The following is a 16,359-nucleotide window of genomic DNA, read 5'->3' on the forward strand; positions in this document are numbered from 1 at the left end:
TCTGTTTTATTTTTCTATATATCTGTTTTTGTACCAGTACCATGCTGGCTTGGCTTCTTAGCCTTAGAGTATAGTTTAAAATCTGATCATATGATGCTTTTGGCTTGTTCTTTTTGTTTAGGATTGCTTTGACTGTTTGGATTCTTTTTTGGTTCCATATGAATTTCAGAGTAGATTTTTCCAATTCTGTGAAAAATGACATTGGTATTTTGATAGGGATAGGAATGAATCTGTAAATTGCTTTGGGCAGTATGACCATTTTAACAATAGTGATTTTTCAAATCAGTGAGCATAGGATATTTTTCCATAGATTTGTGTCATCTCTGATTTATTTCAGCAGTGTTTTGTCATTCTCCTTGTAGAGATCTTTCACATCCTTGGTTACATACATTCCTAGATGCTTCATTTTTTGTGGCTGTTGTATATGGGATTGTGTTCTTGACTTTGTTCTCAGCTAGAATGTCACTGATGTATAGAAATGCTACTAATTTTTATACAATTATTTCATATCCTGAAACTTTACTGAATATGTTTACAGTTCCAGGAGCCTTTTGGGAGAATCTTTAGGGTTTTCTATGTATAGAAATATATCATCTGCAAAGAGAGATAGTTTGACTTTTTATTTTCCTATTTGGATGACTTTATTTCTTTCTCTGACTGATTGCTCTGGCTAGGCCTCCCTCTACTATGTTGAATAGGAGTGGTGGGAGTAGGCATCCTTGTCTTGTTCCAGTTCTCCCGGGAAATGGTACCAGCTTTTGCCTGTTCAGTATAATGTTGGTTGTGGATTTGTCATAGATGGCGCTTCTTATTTTGAAGTGTATTCCTTTGCTGCCTAGTCTGTTGAGGATTTTTATCATGATGAAATGTTGGATTTTATTGAAATATTTTTCTGCATCTCTGAGATAATCATATGATTTTTGTTTTTGATTCTGCTTGTGTGGTGAATCACATTTATTGATTTGTGTGTGTTGAATTAACCTTGCATCCCGGGAATAAAGCCTACTTGATCATGGTGAATTAACTTTTTGATGTGCTACTGGATTTGGTATGCTAGTATTTTGCTGAGGATTTTTGTGTTTATCTTCATCATGGATATTGGCCTAAAGTTTTCTTTTTTTTGTTGTGTCTCTGACAGATTTTGATATCAGGATGATGCTGACTTCATAGAATGAGTTAGGGAGAAGCCCTCTTTCCTAAATGTTTTGAAATAGTTTCAGTAGGATTCATATCAATTCTTTGTATGACTGGTAGAATTTGGTTGTGAATCTGTATTAGTCTGTTCTCATGCTTCTATAAAGAAATACCTGAGATTGGGTAATTAATACAGCAAAAGGGTTTAATTGCAGTTCCACATGGCTGGGGAGGCCTCAGGAAGGTTACAATCACGGCAGAAGAGAGAGCAACAGATCCTTCTTCGCATGGTGACGAGAGAGAAGAATGGGTGAAGGGGGGAAAGCCCCTTATACAATCATCAGATCTCATGAGAACTCTCTCACTATCATGAGAACAGCATAGGGGGACCGTCACAATAATCTAATCACCTCCTATGAGGTCCGTCCCCCAACACCTGGGGATTACAATTCAGATTACAATTCAAGATGAGATTTGGGTGGGCAGACAGAGCCAGATCATGTCAGAATTAATCTATTCTTGGGCTCTTTTAGGTTGGTAGTTTTTTTTTTTTTTCACTTTGGAATATTTATTATATTCCTTAATGCATTTCTTAGCAAGTATAGCATTCTTTAATCAAGAATATAAAGTCATCTACTTAGAATCACAATATCTTAAAGACGCATACTGGAATGATAAGCAAGTTTGAAGATGTAACTATCAACAATTCTTTTCAAAGTCATATCAATATATTACTCTCATGAAACTTGCACATTCTAAGAAAGGTCATTTTTTTTCCCCCCAGTACTGGGAAGGTATGCATTTAACCATGTGGCCAGCCAGAAAGGCTATTTTATATATGGTGTGTGTTACTTATTAAAAGCCTGTCCTTCCTCTAATATTGTATATTACACAATTGTAGCTACACCTGAAGAGAAGTGAGTTTCAATGACCACTATCACCTAAAAACATGAATAAGTTCCTATATTTAGGACCAGAGGAATGATATATTGTACTGTACTATGCCTACCTCTGTCCAGAGGCCAGCTATCTCACCTGTTCTTCAGGGTGCCTAGACTTCTTACCCATCTATTATCAGGGATGCTTCTGAAGTCATTCCCATGGGCCCCTGTCTAGTATTGAGAATACCTCTAAGGAAGTTTCTTTCAAATCTGATCTACCCACCATGTTTATTCCCTGACACTAAAAGTTCACTGACTTCAAATCCTAGACTTGTCCATCATTATTTTCCCTAGTTGGACAAGGCTGAATTAAAGACACTTTGTTAAAGGAAGTAGCCTTGGCAGAAGAAAAATCGTTGTTCTGTAGAAGTGTCATTCAATATTTAAAATCTTTTCTGAACCAAAACGAGAGCCTGAAAGTAAAGCACCTTTTATGTTTTAACTCTGCTGTCATTGCTACTAAGGATTCATGGTAAATTATCCTGCAGCCCTTCTTGGCTTGAGAGGAGGTACAGCACAAGTAGCCCACAGGGTCTCAATAACAGAAATATTCTCAAGGACCCTTGAGAATACAAAGGAATACTGGGCTGTTTTAAAATGAGAAAACAGAAGAATCAGTTTCTTCTGTTCCTATTCCTATAATATGCCTTAGTCTTTGAAAAGCACAGATAGATAGTTGGTTTGAACTAATTATTTCTCCCTGCTCTCCCCCACAAGAGACATTCCTGCTTGCCTTCTTGGGCATCTGTTTAAAAGCAGTATGGGAAGAAGGGGGATGCTCTAGGGGGACAAGATGTAATCATAAAATCTGAAGCCCCAAAAGAAAAGTCAGAGGAGGTTGAAAAAAAAAAAAAAACATGAAAGCAACTCTCCTAACCAGAAAATCAAATATGTTATCTTTCTTTCAGGATTAATAATTAACAGTTAAGAGGAAAGCCACATCAATTTATAGGGCCCTTCTTTGGGAAAGGTTCATATAATTTAGCATACATACCATATTCAGTGAAAATGCATTCAATATAATTACCTATTATAAAGACAACCTTCTCGGTACTTAACAAATGAGATAATTATAAATGCTCCTTTTGCTTTTTATTAAAATGTCACAGCATGCCTAGAGAACAGTTTATATGGATGCATAAAGTCTGAAACCCTAGAAGAAAACTAATCAAAAACCACCTGTTAAATACACAATTATGATTACTGGTGGCCTTTCAATTAAATCCTATGTGTTTAAAATGAAAAACACGCAGCCTGGTACAAATATTCATGTTTCAATTTGCGATCTGCTGCATTGGCATGCGTTTTGGTGAAACTGCAAAATCACACCCGGTACTCTTCTGTGTGTCATCCACTGTCAGACCTTCCCAGAGCTCAATCAGAGTCAGCCCTTTTTTCTTGTCCACATCAAACACAGCCTTTTCAGTAATAATGCGGTTGACACATTGCTTTCCAGTCAATGGTAATGTACAGTTCTCCATGATTTTATGTGCATTTCCCTTTGCAGAATGCTCCATGGTGACCACCACTTTGGTTTTGGCACTGGACACTACATCCATAGCACCTCCCATTCCTTTCACCATCTTCCCAGGTATCATCCAGTTAGCCATATTTGGAAATCTGCATTGCTCCTAGCATTGTCAGATCGACATGTCCCCCTCTAATCATTGCAAATGATTCATCGCTGGAGAAAAAGGAGGCTCCTGGAAGAATAGTAACTGTTTCCTTGCCTGTATTGATGAGATCTGCATCAGCTTCATGTTGTCGTGGGTGTGGACCCAAACCCAGGACTCCATTTTCACTTTGAAGATGAACAGTCATATTTGGGCTGATAAAGTTGCTGGCCAGGAGAGGGATTCCTATGCCCAAATTAACATACATGCCATCCTCAAACTCAAGAGCGGCCCTCTTGATGATTCGTTCCTTTACGTCATCTCCAGGTTTAGCAGATTTGGCTTCCTCATCTCCCTCTTTCCGGATTGATAAAGGCTCAATTCTTTTCTCATATTTTTCTCCCTTTATAAGGTGATGTACATAAATCTGACGAATATGGATGTCTTCTGGAGCAAATGCTCCAATATCCACAATTTCTTCAACCTCTACCACTGTGGTTTCTGCAGCTTTGCACATTGGCAAGTTGAAATTCCTTGCACTTTTCCTGAAAATCGCGTTTCCTGCTTGGTCCGCCTTCCAGGTTTTCACCAAAGCAAAATCCCCTGTAATTGCTTCCTCCAAAATAAAGTGCTGACCATTGAACTCCCTCGCTTCTCTCGGCTTACTGGTAATGGCAACACTGCCATCTTTGTTGTATTTGATGGGCGATGCTCCTCGAAAGGCCGGGAGGACGTCATAGCCGCGCTGTGGAGGCTCCAGCCCGCCCCTCTTTTCTTCGCAGTGAATCGGCTGCGCCCGGGACAGCGCGCACCGACGCTCAAATGCGCGCTCCACCCGGTAGCCTCCTCCTGCCTCAGGCCCGAAGATGGCGGCTCTCAAACTCCTCTCCTCTGGCCTTCGGCTCTGCGCCTCTGCCCGCGGATCTAGGGGAGCCTGGTACAAGGGATGTGTTTGTTCCTTTTCCACCAGTGCTCATCGCCATACCAAGTTTTATACAGATCCAGTAGGAGCTGTAAAAGACATTCCTGATGGTGCAACGGTTTTGGTTGGTGATTTTGGGCTATGTGGAATTCCAGAGAATCTTATAGGTGCTTTACTGAAAACTGGAGTAAAAGGACTGACTGCAGTCAGCAACAACGCAGGGGTTGACAATTTTGGTTTGGGGCTTTTGCTTCGGTCCAAGCAGATAAAACGCATGATCTCTTCATATGTGGGAGAAAATGCAGAATTTGAACGACAGTACTTATCTGGTGAATTAGAAGTGGAGCTGACACCACAGGGCACACTTGCGGAGAGGATCCGTGCGGGCGGGGCTGGAGTTCCTGCATTTTACACCCCCACAGGGTATGGGACCTTGGTACAAGAAGGTGGGTAGGTTTTTAAAATTGCTGATTCAGTTTTGGAACATGTTATTTGTCTCTTCAGGTTTTTACTTTCTTCCTGGTTAAATCTTTGGAGGTTGTGTGTTTCCAGAAATGTATCTATTTCTTCTAGATTTTCTAATTTGTGTACATAGAGGTGTTCATGATAGTCTCTGAGGATGTTTTGTATGTCTGTGGGATCATTTGTAATGTCATCTTTGTTATTTCTGATTGAGCTTATTTGGATCCTTTTTCTTTTCTTTGTTAATCTAGCTAGTGATCTATCAGTCTTGTTTATTCCTTTGAAGAAACAATTATTGGTTTCATTAATCTTTTGTATGGACTTTTTGGTCTCTATTTCATTCAGTTCTCTGATTTTAGTTATTTCTTTTCTTCTGCTATCTTTGGGGTTGGATCATTCTTTTTTTTCCCCTATATCTTTAAGGTACAATGTTATATCATTAATTTGAGCTCTTTCCAACCTCTTCATGAAGGCATTTAGCACTATAAACTTTCCTCTTAACACTGTTTTAGCTGCATTCCAAAGATTTTGGTGAGTTGTATCTCTATTTTCATTGATTTCAAGGAACTTTTTAATTTCTGCCCTAATTTTGTTGTTCACCCAATAGTTATTTAGAAGCAAATTGTTTGTTTTCCATGTTCTTATATAGTTTTGAGAGATATTATTGGTATTTTTTTTTTGCACTGTGGTCTAAGAGTGTGCTTAGTATGTCTTAATTTTTTTTGAATTTATTGCGACTTGCCTTATGACCAAGCATATGGTCAATCTTAGAATATGTTCCATGTGTAGATGAAAATAATATATTTTCTATGGTTGTTGGATGGAATATTCTGTAGATGCCTATTAGGCCCAATTGGGCAAGTGTCAAGTTTAAGTTCAGAATATCTTTGTTAGTTTTCTGCCTCAATGATTTGTTTGGCACTGTCAGTTGGGTGATGAAGTCCCCTATGTTATTTTGTGGCTGTCTGCATCTTTTTGTAGGTCAAAAACTTGTTATTATAAATCTGGGTGCTCCAGTGTCAGGTGCATATATATTAGGATAGTAAAGTTTTCTTGTTGAAATAAACCCTTTATCATTATGTAATGCCCTTCTTTGTTTTTCTTGGTTGTTGTTGGCTTAAACTCTGTTTATCTGATATTAGAATCGTGACTCTTGCTTTTTTGTTGTTGTTTATTTGCATGTTAGATCTTTCTCCATTCCTTTATTTCTAGCCCGTGGGTGTCATTACATGTGAGATGTGTCTCTTGAAGACAGCAGACAGTTGGCTCTTGTCTTTTTATACAGCTTGCCACTCTATGCCTTTTAAGATGGATGTTTAGATAATTTACATTCAGAGTTAGTATTAATATACAAGATTTTGATTCTGTTGTCATATTGCTGGCTGTTTGTTTTGTAGACTTGCTTGTAAAATTGCTTCATATTGCCTGTGAGTGATGCGTTTGAGTGTGGTTTTTTTTTTTTTTTTTTTTTGTGGTAGCAGGTTTCAATCTTTTGTGTCCATGTTTACCATTCCTTTTAGGGCCTTTTGTATGGCTGATCTGGTGGTAACAAATTCCCTTAGTGCTTGCTTGTTTGAGAAGGATTTTATGTCTCCTTTGCTCAAGAAACTTAGCTTAGTGGGATGTGAGATTCTTGGTTGGAATTTCTTTTTTCTAAGAATGCTTAAACATGCCCCCAATCTCTCCTAGTTTGTAAGGTTTCTGTTGAGAGGTCTGCTGCTTGCCTGATGAGGTTCCCTTTTTAGTTGACCTGACCTTTTCCTCTAGCTGCCTTCAATATTTTTTCTTTTGTATTCACCGTGGTAAATTTAATAATTATATTCCTTGGGAGTGGTTGGCTTGTATAATATTTTGCAGCAGTTCTCTGTATTTCTTGAATTTGTATGCCCTTCTCTCTAGCTAGATTAGGGAAATTTTCATGCACTATATTCTCAGATGTGTTTTCCAAGTTACTCTCTCTCTTTTTCTTTCAGAAATATTCATGAGTCATAGATTTGGTCTCATTACACAATCTTATATTTCTCAGAGGTTTTGTTCATTTTTTAAAATTATTTTTTCTTTGTTTTTGTTGGATCGAGTTGCTTCAAAGAACCAATCTTCAAGCTCTGAGATTTTTCCCTCAGCTTGGTCGATTCTGCTGTTTATGCTTCTGATTATGTTATAAAAGTTTTGAAGTAAATTCTTCAGTTCTAGAAGTTTATTCTGGTTTTTTCTTAAAATTATTATTTCATTTTTCAGCTCCCAGGTTGTTTAACTGCTTTCCTTTTATTCCTTGGATTGGGTTTCAACTTTCTCCTTGATCTTGATGAACTTCCTTGCCACCCATATTCTGAATTCTGTTGCTGTCATTTCAGTTATCTCAATCTGGTTAAGAACCATTTCTGGGGTACTAGTGTGTTCATTTGTAGGTAAGGGCACACAGTGGCATTTTGAGTTGCCAGAGCTCTTGCACTGATTCTTTCTCATGTGCAAGTGCTAGTGTTTCTTTAACTGTTATGTAAGTTGAGTACAGTCAGTTGGCTTTGTTTCTGGAGGCTTTCAGAAGGCCAAGACTCTGTGCAGATCTTTTTTTTGTAGTTGATTTTTTCCTTTAGCTTTATTTTTTATTTTTATTATTATTATACTTTTAAGTTCTAGGGTACATGTGCACAACGTGCAGGTTTGTTGCATATGTATACATGTGCCATGTTGGTGTGCTGCACCCCTTAACTCGTCATTTACATTAGGTATATCTCCTAATGCTATCCCTCCCTCCTTCCCCCACTCCACAACAGGCCCCACTGTGTGATGTTCCCCTTCCTGTGTCCAGGTGTTCTCATTGTTCAGTTCCCACCTATGAGTGAGAACATGCGGTGTTTGGTTTTCTGTTCTTGTGATAGTTTGCTGAGAATGATGGTTTCCAGCTTCATCCATATCCCTACAAAGGACATGAACTCATCCTTTTTATGGCTGCATAGTATTCCATGGTGTATATGTGCCATATTTTCTTAATCCAGTCTATTATTGATGGACATTTGGGTTGGTTCCAAATCTTTGCTATTGTGAATAGTGCTGCAATAAACATATGTGTGCATGTGTCTTGATAATAGCATGATTTATAATCCTTTGGGTTTATACCCAGTAATGGGATGGTTGGGTCAAATGGTATTTCTAGTTCTAGATCCTTGAGGAATTGCCACACTGTCTTCCACAATGGTTGAACTAGTTTACAGTCCCACCAACAGTGTAAACGTGTTCCTATTTCTCCACATCCTTTCCAACACCTGTTGTTTCTTGACTTTTTAATGATTGCCATTCTAACTGGTGTGAGATGGTATCTCATGGTGATTTTGATTTGCATTTCTCTGATGTCCAGTGATGATGAGCGTTTTTTCATGTGTCTGTTCGCTGCATAAATGTCTTCTTTTGAGAAGTGTCTGTTCATATCCTTTGCCCACTTTTTGATGCGGTTGTTTTTTTCTTGTAAATTTATTTGAGTTCTTTGTAGATTCTGGATATTAGCCCTTTGTCAGATGAGTAGATTGCAAAAATTTTCTTGCATTCTGTAGGTTGCATGTTCACTCTGGTGGTAGTTTCTTTTGGTGTGCAGAAGCTCTTTAGTTTAATTAGATCTCATTTGTCAATTTTGACTTTTGTTGCCATTGCTTTTGGTGTTTTATGCATGAAATCCTTGCCCATGCCTATGTCCTGAATGGTATTGCCTAGGTGTTCTTCTAGGGTTTTTATGGTTTTAGGTCTAACATTTAAGTCTTTAATCCATCTTGAATTAATTTTTATATAAGGTGTAAGGAAGGGATCCACTTTCAGCTTTCTACATATGGCTAGTGAGTTTTCCCAGCACCATTTATTAAATAGGGAATCCTTTCCCCATTTCTTGTTTTTGTCATGTTTGTCAAAGATCAGATGGTTGTAGATGTGTGGTATTATTTCTGAGAGCTCTGTTCTGTTCCATTGGTCTATATCTCGTTTTTGGTACCAGTACCATGCTGTTATGGTTACTGTAGCCTTGTAGTATAGTTTGAAGTAAGGTAGCATGATGCCTTCAGCTTTGTTCTTTTGACTTAGGATTGACTTGGCAATGCAGGCTCTTTTTTGCTTCCATATGAACTTTAAAGTAGTTTTTTCCAATTCTTGATGAAAGTCATTGGTAGCTTGATGGGGATGGCATTGAATCTATAAATTACCTTGGACAGTATGGTCATTTTCACGATATTGATTCTTCCTATCCATGAGCATGGAATCTTCTTCCATTTGTTTGTGTCCTCGTTTATTTCATTGAGTAGTGGTTTGTAGTTCTCCTTGAAGAGGTCCTTCACATCCCTTGTAAGTTGGATTCCTAGGTATTTTATTCTCTTTGAAGCAATTGTGAATGGGAGTTCACTCATGATTTGGCTCTCTGTTTGTCTGTTATTGGTGTATAAGAATGCTTGTGATTTTTGCACGTTGATTTTGTATCCTGAGACTTCGCTGAAGTTGCTTATCAGCTTAAAGAGATTTTGGGCTGAGATGATGGGGTTTTCTAAATGTAAAATCATGTCATCTGCTAACAGGGACAATTTGGCTTCCTCTTTTCCTAATTGAATACCCTTTATTTCTTTCTCCTGCCTGATTGCCCTGGCCAGAAATTCCAACTCTATGTTTAATAAGAGTGGTGAGAGAGGGCATCCCTGTCTTGTGCCAGTCCTCAAAGAGAATGCTTCCAGTTTTTGCCCATTCAGTATGATATTGGCTGTGGGTTTGTCATAGATAGCTCTTATTATATTGAGATACATCCCATCAATACCTAATTTATTGAGAGTTTTTAGCATGAAGGGCTGTTGAATTTTGTCAAAGGCCTTTTCTGCATCTATTGAGACAATCATGTGATTTTTGTCTTTGGTTCTGTTTATATGCTGGATTACGTTTATTGATTTGCGTATGTTGAACCAGCCTTGCCTCCCAGGGATGAAGCCCACTTGATCATGGTGGATAAGCTTTCTGATGTGCTGCTGGATTCGGTTTGCCAGTATTTTATTGAGGATTTTTGCATCGATGTTCATCAGGGATATTGGTTGAAAATTCTCTTTTTTTGTTGTATCTCTGCCAGGCTTTGGTATCAGGATGATGCTGGCCTCATAAAATGAGTTAGGGAGCATTCCCTCTTTTTCTATTGACTGAAATAGTTTCAGAAGGAAGGGTTCCAGCTCCTCCTTGTACCTCTGGTAGAATTCGGCTGTGAATCTCTCTGGTCCTGGGCTTTTTTTGCTTGGTAGGCTATTAATTATTGCCTCAATTTCAGAGCCTGTTATTGGTCTATTCAGGGATTCAACTTCTTCCTGGTTTAGTCTTGGGAGGGTGTATGTGTCCAGGAATTTATCCATTTCTTCTAGATTTTCTAGTTTATTTGCACAGAGGTATTTATAGCATTCTCTAATGGTAGTTTGTATTTCTGTGGGATTGGTGGTGATATCCCCTTTATCATTTTTTATTGTGTCTATTTGATTCTTCTCTCTTTTCTTCTGTATTAGTCTTGCTAGTGGTCTATTAATTTTGTTGATCTTTTTGGAAAACCAGCTCCCAGATTCATTGATTTTTTGAAGGGATTTTTGTGTCTCTATCTCCTTCAGTTCTGCTCTGATCTTAGTTATTTCTTGCCTTCTGCTAGATTTGAATGTGTTTGCTCTTGCTTCTCTAGTTCTTTTAATTGTGATGTTAGGGTGTCAATTTTAGGTCTTTCCTTCTTTCTCTTGTGGACATTTAGTGCCATAAATTTCCCTCTACACCCTGCTTTAAATGTGTCCCAGAGATTCTGGTATGTTATGTCTTTGTTCCCATTGGTTTCAAAGAACAATTGAAACCAATTTCTGCCTTCATTTCATTATGTACCCAGTAGTCATTGAGGAGCAGGTTGTTCTGTTTCCAGGTAGTTGAGCAGTTTTGAGTGAGTTTCTTAATCCTGAGTTCTAGTTTGATTGCACTGTGGTCTGAGAGACAGTTTGTTATAATTTCTGTTCTTTTATATTTGCTGAGGAGTGCTTTACTTCCAACTATGTGGTCAATTTTGGAATAAGTGCAATGTGGTGCTGAGAAGAATGTGTGTTCTGTTGACTTGGAGTGGAGAGCTCTGTAGATGTCTATTAGGTCCACTTGGTGCAGTGGTGAGTTCAATTCCTGGATATCCTTGTTAACTTTCCCTCTCATAGATCTGTCTAATGTTGACAGTGGGGTGTTAAAGTCTCCCATTATTATTGTATGGGAGTCTAAGTCTCTTTGTAGGTCTCTAAGAACTTGCTTTATGAATCTGGGTGCTCCTGTATTGGTTGCATATGTATTTAGGATCGTTAACTCTTCTTGTTGAATTGATCCCTTTACCATTATGTAATGGCCTTCTTTGTCTCTTTTGATCTTTGTTGGTTTAAAGTCTGTTTTATCAGAGACTAGGATTGCAACTACTGCATTTTTTTTGTTTTCCATTTGCTTGGTAGATCTTCCCCCATCCCTTTATTTTGAGCCTATGTGTGTCTCTGCACCTAAGATGGGTCTCCTGAATACAGCACACTAATAGGTCTTGACTCTTTATCCACTTTGCCAGTCTGTGTCTTTTAGTTGGAGAATTTAGCCCATTTACATTTAAGGTTAATATTGTTATGTGTGAGTTTGATCCTGTCATTATGATGTTAGCTGGTTATTTTGCTCATTAGTTGAGGCAGTTTCTTCCTAGCATTGATGGTCTTTACAATTTGGCATGTTTTTGCAGTGGCTTGTACCCGTTGTTCCTTTCCATGTTTAGTGCTTCCTTCAGGAGCTCTTGTAAGGCAGGTCTGGTGGTGACAAAAGCTCTCAGCATTTGCTTGTCTGTAAAGGATTTTATTTCCCCTTCACTTATGAAGTTTAGTTTGGCTGGATATGAAATTCTGGGTTGAAAATTCTTTTCTTTAAGAATGTTGATTATTGGCCCCCCTCTCTTCTGGCTTGTAGAGTTTCTCCCGAGAGATCTGCTGTTAGTCTGATGGGCTTCCCTTTATGGGTGACCTGACCTTTCTCTCTGGCCGCCCTTAACATTTTTTCCTTCATTTCAGCTTTGGTGAATCTGACAATTATGTGTCTTGGAGTTGCTCGTCTCGAGGAGTATCTTTGTGGCGTTCCCTGTATTTCCTGAATGTGAATGTTGGCCTGCCTTGCTAGGTTGGGGAAGTTCTCCTGGATAATATCCTGAAGAGTGTTTTCCAACTTGGTTCCATTTTCCCCGTCACTTTCAGGCACACCAATCAGACATAGATTTGGTCTTTTCACATAGTCCCATATTTCTTCATTTGTTTTTACTTTTTTTTCTCTGAACTTCTCTTCCCGCTTCATTTCATTCATTTGATCTTCAATCACTGATACCCTTTATTCCACTTGATTGAATCGGCTACTGAAGCTTGTGCATTCATCATGTAGTTCTCGTGCCATGGTTTTCAGCTCCATCAGGTCATTTACGTACTTCTCTATACTGGTTATTCTAGTTAGCCATTCATCTAATCTTTTTTCAAGGTTTTTATCTTCTTTGCGACGGGTTCGAACTTCCTTCTTTAGCTTGGAGAAGTTTGATTGTCTGAAGCCTTCTTCTCTCAACTCGTCAAAGTCATTCTCTATCCAGCTTTGTTCCATTGCTGGCGAGGAGCTGCGCTCCTTTCGAGGGGGAGAGGTGCTCTGATTTTTAGAATTTTCAGCTTTTCTGCTCCGTTTTTTCCCCCATCTTTGTGGTTTTATCTACCTTTGGTCTTTGATTATGGTGACATACAGATGAGGTTTTGGTGTGGATGTCCTTTCTGTTTGTTAGTTTTCCTTCTAAAAGTCAAGACCCTCAGCTGCAGGTCTGTTGGAGTTTGCTGGAGGTCCACTCCAGACTCTGTTTGCCTGGGTATCAGCAGCAGAGGCTGCAGAGCAGCGAATATTGCTGAACAGCAAATGTTGCTGCCTGATCGTTCCTCTGGAAGCTTCATCTCAGAAGGGTACCTAGCTGTGTGAGGTGTCAGTCTGCCCCTACTGGGGGGTGCCTCCCAGTTAGGCTACTCGGGAGTCAGGGACCCACTTGAGGAGGTGGTCTGTCCTTTCTCAGATCTCAAACTCCGTGCTGGGAGAACCACTACTCTCTTCAAAGCTGTCAGACTGGGACAATTAAGTCTACAGAGGTTTCTGCTGCCTTTTGGTTGGCTATGCCCTGCCCCCAGAGGTGGAGTCTACAGAGGCAGGCAGACCTCCTTGAGCTGCAGTGGGCTCCCCAGTTCGAGCTTCCCTGTGCTTTGTTTACCTACTCAAACCTCAGCAATGGCAGGCACCCCTCCCCTAGCCTCACTGCCGCCTTGCAGTTTGAACTCAGACTGCTACGCTAGCAATGAGTGAGGCTCTGTGGGCATGGGACCCCCTGAGCCAGGCGTGGGATATAATCTCCTGGTGTGCCATTTACTAAGACCATTGGAAAAGCGCAGTATTAGGGTGGGAGTGACCCGATTTTCCCGGTGCCGTCTGTCACAGCTTTTCTCGTCTAGGAAAGGGAATTCCCTGACCCCTTGTGCTTCCCAGGTGAGGCGATGCCTCGCCCTGCCCCCATTGTCTGACAAGCTCCAGTGAGATGAACCCGGTACCTCAGTTGGAAATGCAGAAATCACCTGTCTTTTGCATCACTCATACTGGGAGCTGTAGACTGGAGGTGTTCCTATTTGACCGTCTTGGAACCGCCCCTCGTTTAGTTTTCACAGGTGCTGTATATTGGCAAAGTATTTTGGTGTTGTGGTTTGGGCTGTTATTGAGTAGGTTGAAGTTAAGAGTTGTGGCCAGCAGATAGACTCTTAGCCCATGGATCTTTTACATTTTGATGCATTTTAGTGGTAGTGCTCTATGGGTATGGGGGAGAGAGTTGACTCCCTTACCTGTGCTGCTCCTGGGCCTTGGAGGCCTTGGAGGAACCCCCTCCAATTACTGTTTTCATGCCAGCATTTTCTTTGTTAGGTGTTCTGGGTCACAATGCTCCCTTAGGAAGGGGATGTGGTTGGCAGACAGGCCATACCTTTCCCAGACATACCCGGTGCAGGGAGGCATGTCCTAGTCCCCTGCTGGCCTGTGAGAACTCAGGCATCTCAGCCCTCACAGTATTCTAAGAGTGAAGGCTCCCCCACCTGCTTGGGCACCAACCAAGCCAGCAAGTCCCACTCAGCTAGGAGTAGCAGGAGTGGGTGGAATCATCTGATCCACCCTCTGAGTGCTTCCCAGGGGAACATGGGACTGTGCCCACCCACAGAATTTTGGTAGAGGCAAGGCTTTGTGCTGGAAACCCCAGCTGGTGTGTCCCACCAAGCTAAGAGCAACAAAGATGGGTGAGGTCTCCTGTTCCACCATTCAGGTGCTTCCTGGGGGAACATGGAGCTGTGTCCCCTGGCAGAGTTCAGGCTGAAGCTGAGCTGTTGTGCTGGAAGCTGGCATTGAGCCTTGTCTGACAGGGGGAATGGTCCAGTCTTCCTGCTTCCAGACACCATGACTGTGGCCTCTATCATGGCTATGGCAGCTAGCACTGGGCTGGTCCAGGGTCCAAGGCCTGTGGGAGGTCCCCTATGGACTTGAGTGTTGCCTTTATCAAAACTCCAGGTGGCTCTTTGGATTAATCAAGGGACCCAGGAGGCCGAGGTGATTCTCTCATTTCCAGGATTGTACAGGTCCCTGTGGGAAGTGTGAATCCCCCAGGGGCTCTCACTCATTCACCTTTTCTCCATGAAAAGGAGCCAGCTCCTTCTGGCTCCATGTTGATCCCAGAGGTGCTGCTGCCAAGCTTCACTGTTCTCTGTTCTTAGTGTCCCCTCACTTCCTTGATGGATCCCTATGAGGCTTTTTAGACAATTGACTTGTAGCATCAGTGATTAGTCACCACTCTGTCTGTGAGAGCGGCACACACCAGCTACTTCTAGTCTGCCATCTTGACCCCCTCTTGTTTTAATTTTATAGTATTAGATATCTGCAAGTCTTAGAAAATCTCAAGGGGGCGGCCCAGATTCTGCCTTGGGCACATGCAAGACAAGGAAAAGAAGAAAAATCCTGCTTATGACACATTCCTCCCATCCCCATGTGACCTTTGCTGCTCCCTTGAAAGGTGTTCGGTTCTACTTAGGCTGATTTAGCCTTGCTGGGGCTGAGACTCTGCAGCTGAAGATAACTGAGGATAAGGTATTAGTTTCTAAGGAAAAAATCCCCATAGGCTAATCTGGCATCAAGATGATTAATACTTTTCACTAACAAATAAAAGTTCAGGAGTCCCAGGGAGTTCAGTCACCTTAATGCCATTAAAGCTATAAATACTCTTTGAAGACATAGACTGTTGGTGTTGAAATATTAGCCAAATGATCTCTAGTGGCTGTGGAAATTTACCACTTCCCTTGAGAAGTGACTCTGCTCATAGCCTGTGGAGCCTTCTGAATTTGCTTCTCCTATTCAAATTGTACACTATCTTCCAGAGTTCTTAGCAGTACCGTTGGTCATCTTTGAGGGGAGGATAGACCCTACTAAAACCATCATTTAGGAGGAGGTGGAGGACTTTGCCTAGGGTGCCTTCATTAATTTCTATTTTTTACTCCTGAATTCATTTTCTTCTACAAAAAAAGCTATTAACATGGTGTCAAGATCCATTTGTTTCAGCCATTTTCCTTATTGTATTCATTCTGCATGCTATTAGGATCAATTTCTTCCTATGGGATCCTGGATCTTATGACAGGACATTAGCTCTTGTGCCAGGGAAATCTCACAAAAGTAGCCACATTGATCAGGGTAGCATAACATCCTAGCTCCTGAGCTTGTTATACCTTCATAGGACCTATACTGCACTTTGGAGACACAAATCTCAGATGAAGAAAAATTCAATCCAAGGAAATGCACTAATGCTGCATGTCTTTCATTTTTGAATTCCCAGAGTCTAGAACTATGCTCCAACTTTGAAATGAATCACTTAAAAATAATATATAAGTATGAAAATGCAGTGGAACTTATGGTCTGCACATTTTTGGATTTGGGTATGCCTGGAGATCTGGGATCTTGGGTGGGTGAGGTAGGGGTGAGTGAATGGAACATGATAGCAGTTTGTGGAGGTCTATTTGTGTGGGGAGCCACTTTGGGTAGGAAAGTATCTTAAAGGGAGAAATATGTGTGCATGAAGGGCTCGGACTATTTACGTGGCTTTGGTGATGGAGGTGGGGCAAGAGCAGGTATGATTCTGCATGTAATGTGGTACCAGTCCCTCTGATCTATGCCCAGCTCAATTCCATGGAATTGTAGCTGAGCTGTA

At 40.7% G+C, this 16,359-nt stretch overlaps 1 long non-coding RNA gene and 2 pseudogenes across 3 annotated transcripts in view; 2 read left to right on the forward strand and 1 right to left on the reverse strand.

Moving 5' to 3' along the window:
• Nucleotides 1-16,359, forward strand: part of LOC116269762 — a 296,445-nt gene that overhangs the window by 140,736 nt on the left and 139,350 nt on the right. The gene's annotated exons all lie outside the window — the stretch shown is intronic.
• LOC101003919 lies at nucleotides 1,689-4,348 on the reverse strand (annotated as a pseudogene). Its single transcript, XR_162423.5, has one exon. The product of XR_162423.5 is annotated as a succinyl-CoA:3-ketoacid coenzyme A transferase 1, mitochondrial pseudogene (transcript).
• LOC101000090 lies at nucleotides 4,319-5,081 on the forward strand (annotated as a pseudogene). Its single transcript, XR_637292.3, has one exon. The product of XR_637292.3 is annotated as a succinyl-CoA:3-ketoacid coenzyme A transferase 1, mitochondrial pseudogene (transcript).

The sequence above is a fragment of the Papio anubis genome, chromosome 12, assembly GCF_008728515.1.
Source record: "Papio anubis isolate 15944 chromosome 12, Panubis1.0, whole genome shotgun sequence".
Classification (NCBI taxonomy): domain Eukaryota; kingdom Metazoa; phylum Chordata; class Mammalia; order Primates; family Cercopithecidae; genus Papio; species Papio anubis.